This window comes from Notolabrus celidotus, chromosome 14 (genome assembly GCF_009762535.1).
Source record: "Notolabrus celidotus isolate fNotCel1 chromosome 14, fNotCel1.pri, whole genome shotgun sequence".
Lineage (NCBI taxonomy): Eukaryota > Metazoa > Chordata > Actinopteri > Labriformes > Labridae > Notolabrus > Notolabrus celidotus.
The window spans coordinates 32,186,736-32,195,497 of NC_048285.1; positions in this window are offsets into that span (position 1 = coordinate 32,186,736).

An 8,762-nucleotide genomic window follows, 5' to 3' on the forward strand; every position below is an offset into this window, starting at 1 on the left:
AAGGGGACATATCACGCGTTTTTCATCAACATATATTGGTCTAAGAGGTCCCCAAAACATGTCTTTAAAGTTTATGCTCAAAAAAACACTTTGAAATCAGATTTTGGTCTGCCTGTAAAACCCTCTTCTTCAGTCCTCCTCAGAACACTCTGTTTTCTCTCTGACCACGCCCCCTCAGGAAGTGGGTGTGCCTCAGCTGTCCAGCACGTTGATCTAATGTTTACATGTTGGCTGCTCAGAGATCACGTTACTTCAACCCTCTGAATCTGATCCAGAATCTGATCCTGACGGAGAGGTGCCTGCAGCAGGACCTTTCTGAAGGATTGGTCACAGATTTAGTGTTTCTTGTTGTTTTATTTGTCAGTATGTCGACGTGTGTCTTGGTACACAGCTACGAACATGTAGCTATGTGGCTATGCTAACTAGCGCTAGCACTTATCCATGATAAATAAAAATCATCCACTAGATCTTCAAATCTGCAGACGTGGGGAGTAAAACCGACCTTTGTGTTTATTAAGACAGCCTACAACTAGCATGCCTCCCTCCTAAGCTCCTTGTTAGCACACATGTGTGCAGGGAATGAAAAACGGAGGAGGGGTTGAGTTGTATTTTATACAGTCTATGGACTGAACAAGCTCCGAGCTCTGACTCCGTGACAGACCGGATATTGTTGTTACGTAACAAAAACACGGAAGTCTGAAACGGCTGGTTTCACACACATTTACAGAAAGGTGGAGAAATCAGAACAGGGACAGAATGGATTCTCTTCATTCTCAGGGGGTTTGTAGACAGGGACACAGATTTCAGGTAGAGAACCATTAAAAAGTCCATTTTGCATGATATGTCACCTTTAAAGATTAGACGCACAGCAGAGGAAACATGGATTTCGAATGTGCGGCGGCAGCCACTAATGTTTTCGTCTCGTCAACTAAATTTAAAACATATGATGGTCAGAGTTTTTATTATCAGTGATGCACTTTAGCTCGTCAAAGTCTTGTTTTCGTCTTGAAAAAAAGAGTCGTTGACGAACATTTATCGTCATAATTTCGTTAGAGACATTAACACTACCTTGATCTCATACTGAAAGTCACATCAGGTGGTTTTATTGAGACTGAAATGAGAGTGACTTGAACCACACAAAGTAAAGTAAGGTCATAAACAGACAGTTTCAGTGTCTGAGTGGAAATGTAGTAAAAGGTTCTCAAGATGAAAAAGGAAGCAAACACTAAAATCACAAGTAGGACTGCTGACTGTACCAGTTTGTCAGTTGTGTTTTCAGCTGCATGGATGGTTTCATTATGAGTGTGATAACTCAAATAAGAGGAGGACAAACTGAAACACTGAGAACCAAGTGAAGAAAAAGACCAAAAATAACTTTCTGGTGAGGGTGGGGTCACCGCTGACTGACTGTGGGGGAGTTTTCGTCATCCACCATGAGCAGAGCACTTTGCAGCATTTAGCAAGTTACAGTGGCAAGGACAAACTTCCTTTAACAGGCAGAAACCTCCAGCAGGACCAGACTCATGTTAGACACACATCTGCTGAGACCGTGTTGGAGAGAGGGATAGAGGGAGATGAAGAGAGAGAGAGAGAGCATAGTGGCGAGACAGATAGAAGGAACCTACGAGACAAGGGAGCTCAGGGACTCCAGAAAGGTCTATGGTTAGTAACTTTAATGGGACAGGAAGAGTTAAAGTAAGTGACAGGCAGAGAGAGGAAAGAGAGGGAAAGACAGGATCCCAGTGTGTCAGTCTAAGCCTATAGCAGCATAACTAAGAGCTGGTCCAAGCCTGATCCAGCTCTAACTATAAGCTTTATCAAAAAGGAAAGTTTGAAGCCTACTCTTAAAAGTAGAGAGGGTGTCTGCCTCAAGACAGGATCAGATCCAGTCCCATCTTACAGACAGGACACAGTCTGATCTCATCTTAATCCACCATGAGCAGAGCACTTTGCAGCATTTAGCAAGTTACAGTGGCAAGGACAAACTTCCTTTAACAGGCAGAAACCTCCAGCAGGACCAGACTCATGTTAGACACACATCTGCTGGGACCGTGTTGGAGAGAGGGATAGAGGGAGATGATAGTGGTGAGACAGATAGAAGGAACCTACGAGACAAGGGAGCTCAGGGACTCCAGAAAGGTCTATGGTTGGTAACTTTAATGGGACAGGGAGAGAGAGGAGAGAGGGAAAGACAGGATCCCAGTGTGTCAGGTCCCCCCACAGTCTAAGCCTGAGCCAGCTCTGAGCCCTGAGCTCTGCTGAACTTGATTTCATTATGAAAGTAAATTGTGCAACGTCACAGCCCCAGCGTGTGTTGTGGAAATATTTAAGTTCAGTAATGAAACCAAGGCGTTTTTCATGACACACAAAATCAGTTTCTGTGTAACTTGAGAATAACAGGGGCACGGCAGCTGAAGGTTCACTGTGGTGCAGCACAGAGTCAGTGTGTATGACTCTATTTGGTAATAACATGCGACTCATCAAACCAAACATGGCAGCATTGTGTCTCAGTGACGAGGTTAAAGGGCGGGGCGGTACTTCAGTGAGCCTCGGGACAAACTTAAAGCATTTCCTTCTTTTTTCCTCCCAAATACGGCAAAACAACAAGACCCTTACAGAGCGGCACGAGGGGGGGGGGGCCCAGACACACGGTCTCAGCCCGCTCAGCCCCTGGGAGTGGCAGCTGGTTGAACCTGTGAAACCTGAGCTGCAGAGATGTGTGTTACCATAAATGGGAAAAAAAATGACACTTATTGTGATGCTAACGTCTGCAAAGTCTTGCTGACTGCTGGGTTTATTGTTCTGCAAAACTCAGACCATGGAGGCAGAGCTGATTCATTCTGTGGTTTACTGAAAGGTCAAACATCAGGTCAAAGGCATGCATGTGCAGAATATCTTTTATTTTGCACGACATAAATCACACATATTAGATCTTAGTGTTACTTTTATTTGTCATGCATTGTTTTTAACTTCTCTTAGTCTCTCTGTAACTTGTGATTTCAACTCAGCTCAGTTATTCTTGACAAAGCCTGAGAGAGGGGAAAGTGAAAGAGGCTGCAGCATCTTCTCCACACACACTTCATGGTGTTTATGAGCAGAGAGGCTCAATAATCGTTTCCACATTTGTATAGCGTTAAAGCTTCAAGCCGCAGACACTTTCATCATCACAGTGTCCCGAAAATGCTGAAACCTTTGTGCAACACAAAGTTCATACGGTGGAATCCAACGAGACGAGGATCCTTTGAGACCACACAGAACACGTCCTGGACTGGAAATGAACCTTTTGTGTCTGAAAATGGAGCAAAATGTGAAAAAAAAGTTACTGTTGAGTGACTGTGTGAAGACATGATGTATACCAGAAATCCTTTAAGAGGAGATTTCATTGATTCTACTGTAAGAAGATAAAGACAGTCTCTCTTCCTCTGTCATCTCTGTCCTTACTCGCTCCTCAGTTTGGCACCACGTTGCATAAACCTCTCCAACAATCATAAACTGGCTCACATCTATATTTATTCCTTGATTTGTGTTTCAGCTGCTGCAGAAATGTGTGACCATTTTTTCAATTTAGATTAGGATGGGTCTATTCACACACTGGGTTCATTCTGAGTTCAGAGAGAGAGAGAGAGCAGAGTGAGTAAAAACAGGATGAGAGAGAGAGAGAGTGAGAGGCTGGGTGGAAAATAAACCACTGCACATGTGAGGTACCTGAAGTGTTCTTCTGAGTGCTGCTGTGTTTACTGAGCGCTGCAGAGCGTTGAAATGAATCAGAGTGATTAGCAGCACAGAGAGCTGCTGCTGCTGCTGCTGCTCTTTTTCTGGGATTAAGAAAGAGATTAATTACGGGACGTCCCTTTGAGCTTGTTCTGCCCCTTTAATTAAACCTAAACTCTTATCTGCAAACACACACACACACTGCACTCTTCACACTCTCTTAAAGCTGACTGTGCTGGACTTTATTTCTTCCTCTTTATCCTTTCATTCTTCTCCTTCAATCGTCTCATTTCTTCCCCCCACACATACGCACACGCACACACACAGTTTAAACCTCAGCCAGTTCCCCTGCTGTGTGGTCACTCTCTGTTTCGCCTCCACTTAGCAGCAAAGACCAAGTGCCTGTTGTTGCGGCCAATCAGATTCCAGATTTTGCTCCTGGAGCTGCGTGATTGGCTGATTCTGCTGAGGAGTTTAACTGAGGATATCTGGTCCCAATGCTGCCTGTTGACTCAGTAACAGACCATGAGAGACTCTGTGCGTGTGTGTGTGTGTGTGTGTGTGTGTGTGTGTGTGTGTGTGTGTCCTTGTATTATTTAAACTGTCATCATGTAAAGATAAACAAGACTTGAATTAACAGTCATTTCCAGTATTGATGAATCCTCCAGTTCTGTGATTCACTGATGAGTCAGTTTGTCTTTGAAGAGTCAGAAAGCTGTAAAGAAATAAATTTCACAGCTCTGTGTGACTTTTTATGTAGGTTATTTGATTTGACTAAAAGTGTTAAACCACAAATAATCCAGATTATCGTCATATGCGTCAGAGAGAAGCATCGAATCCTGACATTTGCAGGTGCAGGCTGATGTTTTATAGTTGAAAAGCAACAGTTTTTGTGTGATAATTACACTAATACATCTTTATTCAGTAATTATTTTGACTCCTAAGTTAAGTGCAAGAGACAGAACAAAAAAATACAGATAGTAGAGATAGATATTACAGGAAACATCTGTTTAATGATGCTAAAGTCTTGCAAAATGTAACTTATTTGAATTGTGAATCAAGGAATAAATTGCTTACATTTTGCAGACTTTAGCACCATCAAACCAGATGTTTACTGTGATATCTATCTCTACTATCTGTATTTTATTGTCTGTGTCTTGCACTAAACTTAGGAGTTAAAATAATTACTTAATAAAGGTGTATAAGTATAATAATCTTATTTATCACTGTTGTTTTTTCAACTAAGAAGCAATAAGGGACAATAGAAGCAATGTATTCCTTCATTCACAGTGGAGGGATGTCATCTGGAACATTCACTCAAGTTAAACATCAGACATCACTTTCCTCAAGTGTTTGCATTCAATGCATTTCATTGTTCTACTTAACCGCAGGTTTATCATACATTTTTACACAGCTATGCTTATCTGATAGATTCATTTAGCTGCTGGATATGTTTTCTAACATCTAGCTGCAGACTCTTCTTGTTGTGTGTTGGGTGTTGGGGGGCTGCGAGGGGCCAGGTGGTAGAGTATGGGTGTTGTCACTACCTGGAGCTCGCATGTACGGAGCCTGGGTCAGTTCAACGTGGCAGTACTGTAGGGGTTGGGTTGTTAAATTGGGGTGTTCTGCTGGTGGATATGATGGACAGTGGGAGCTGGCATGGAGGGCCTAACTAAAGGCAACATCAGTGAAAGGAGGAGCCCACTTGATAACCCCAGTGATGTTCTGGCTCTCGCTCCCCATCTGTCCTGTCTATCTCAGGCTTTGGGGGACATCAGGAGCCATGTGGTAGGGTACTAAACTAATCAGTGCAGGTCATAGTGGGGTGGGTTTCTTCACTGAAGCGCTCATCCTTTCTTTCAGAACAGGTACCTCGTGTTTATCTCAAATTTACAGATTGATAAAGTCATGAAATAAGTTTTGTGAACTTTATTTATTGAGGGAAATTAATTTGTTTCACTCTTTTGAAACACACAGACTTAAATACACTCAAACATGCACCAACAGGAGCCTTTGAAACGCCCCAGAGAAGAGGAACCTCAACAGTGCCCTGTATCGGGTGCAGATTTAAGCCTAATGGTAAAGTTCTGCGCTCATGTAACGGGCGGCCTGGGTTCGAATCCAGCCTGAGGCCTCTTTCCTGCATGTTATTCCCCCACTCTCTCCCAGTTTCCTACACTATCCACTGTCCTCTATAAGATAAAATAAAGGTGTAAAAGCCCCCCCAAACAAATATATATACAACAGAGCCTGTTTCCAGGCAAGAGGGTCGGTCTGGAACCAGTAACCCCACAGACCGAGCCGCTGCTGCTTCACTATGATGTTTACTGTTAGAGGTAGAAAAGCTGGAGGGAGCATACCATGAACATCTAACAGTCCAGTGCTGTTTGAACATCGTTACATGATGATTATAATAACAATATAAAAAACTCAGCATCCTGACCTCAAACCTCCAGACAAATAACAACATGAAATCATCATTCCTGGATGTCATGTGAGGGGATTTCACCTCGGCTCGACTTAGCGGATATCACTCACTTTTCAAGGTCTTTATGAATGTAACATGACCCAGATCCTAGGTCATGTTACAAAACAGACTGTGTCCTTCAAACCCATCTTCACTTCCCCCTTCATAAAGATGGTGTTTGGATCAAGATATAAGAGATCACCCCAGGTCCAGTTATGAAGGTGTGTTTGTAATGGTCGAGGAATGTTTCACAGTATGGCAAACAAATGATACAGAAATTAAATGATATAAAATGAGGATGAATGAGGAATGTGTCCTGGAGGTCTGGTTCTTGCTGTGTTGCGTTCAAAGAGGCGACGTCATGTGGGTCAAATTTGTGCAACTGAGACCGTGAATGAGCGACAGACCGCCGCTGTGTCACTGTGTCAACACCAAGGTTATCCAAGGTCTCTCTCTGAGCGTCAAAACAAAACATGTCCAGTCTGTTTGGATTCAGGCCGTGCACCAGATTGTCATGTTGACCGTCATTGTAAACACTTGTAGTGCATGTGTGTTTGTGTGTGTTTGTGTGTGTGTGTTTGTGTGTGCAGCCAGGATCTTGACCTTGTGTCTGTTAATCCGTGTTGCCGTCCAGATGTGATGAGACCTCAGCAGTGTGTGTCCATCCTCTGCCACGCATGTCCAGAGGCACTGCTCGTCTGACTCCTCCCCTCCCTGTCCACACACACACACACACATAAACACACAAACACACAAACACACACACACACACACACACACACACACACACACACACACACACACAAACACACACAGCCTCCAACATGTGTAAACATCTGCTTTCTCCACATTACAATAAACAGCTGCTCTCAGACTGTGTTTTTTACAGTGTGAAGTGTTGACAGAGGAGAGGGCTGACAGACAGGCTGATCACTAAATCCCTCCATGTGGACTCAGTCAGCAGAGTCTCTCTCCTTCACCTGAGATGCTCTTCTCTCCTCTTGTCTCTCATCTCCTCCCTCGATGCTCCTCTAGTTCTTCTTCAAAGATGAGACGCTCACATACAGTATTACTTCACCCCCCCCACAGCCCTGAATCATGTTTAATTCAGACACTTACAGTCGTGAGGGAAGAGTTCAGACGTTTGTTTACTTTAAATAAAAGAATCAAACTGTAAGAACAGGATGAAGACAGAGGATGACCTCAGAGACATGTTAAGGTAACGTCAGGTAAATGTTCTATCAATAGATATTTTTATCAGTAGATAAATGTGAGAGCAGGATTCACATGATGTGCTTTTATTGTCCATCATAACTGTCATTAAAGTGGTGCTGTTGTACACTGTTTATTATAATATTTCAGAAACTCCTTGTGATACAGATGCTCTTATTGTGAAAATCAAGGCTGATACCAATGCTCATTTTCAAAATAAAACATTAGCCGATTCAAAACAGATGTTTCTTACATTACCTCTTTCTAATTCTGTGTCTGTTTCTCTAACAAGCTCTAATTTGATGTCCTTAAATCGTCCCTCCGCTTAAAAAAAACTACAAGCCGCTGATTTTTGACCGAGGCGAACCTGATTCTAGTTCCAGGCTGGTGCTCGCTCTGGTTCAGAGCTGGTTCAACTTGTGAACCAACTCGGCACCAGTTTGTTTTCCCACCCCCTCGAGCCCATCATGACGTCACTTCTGCATGAACGCTTTTCCCAGCAGCCCTAGGGTGAACTTTGCCTCTCAATAGCAACGATGGCGGACAACCTAGCATGCTTGCTGGTGTTGCTCTTGGCTTTTTGTTATCACATGAGGTCCCTATCCAACTTTACCAACACTTCTGTGCTACATCATGCTTTACATGGACGGCGACGTCAAATGAGAAGAGAGGATTGTCTTTTTGGTCACGGTAACCCCGCCCCTTATCTCTTACCCCTCACTCCCCGCCCCTGACGTAAGTGGTTCGCGGTTCTAGACCAAGCGGCAACCTCCGGTCTAAATATATGAGTCCAATGCTGAAGTGCTAATAACTGCAGATCCTCGAGGATCCGCTTGAGGCTGGCTCTGGAAGTACCAGAAACCACATACACACCCATTCAAAACAGTCGATCTTTACAGCAGAAATAAACATGTTTACAGCCTGGTTCAAAAGACGAGTGTAGCCTGGATAGCTCATGTCTCGATCGGCACACACTGTACATGGGGTGAATTTTTTCTGGAGCTGTTGGCTAGGAGGCTCAAACTCCGCCTCTTTATGTCACAATCACTTGACAGCAGCAATATGGCTGCCGCCGACTATTGGCCTCAAAACAGCGCTTCAGAAACAGACGGGTGACATCATGGATACTACGTCCATTATTTATACAGTCTATGTTCTAGACCAGCAAAGAGTTGGAGCCGCTCTGGAACTGGTTTTCCCGGCTGGGAGCCGGTTCACTCGCAGTCGAAACACAAAAATCTGGTTCTCAATTGAGCACCGGCTCCGAACCGACCCTGAAACTGCCTCAATGGAAAAGGGGCATCAGTCTAGTTCTTCTTCTTCCACACTGCAGATGTTATCTTTAACATTTGACCTGGAAAACAGATCTCTT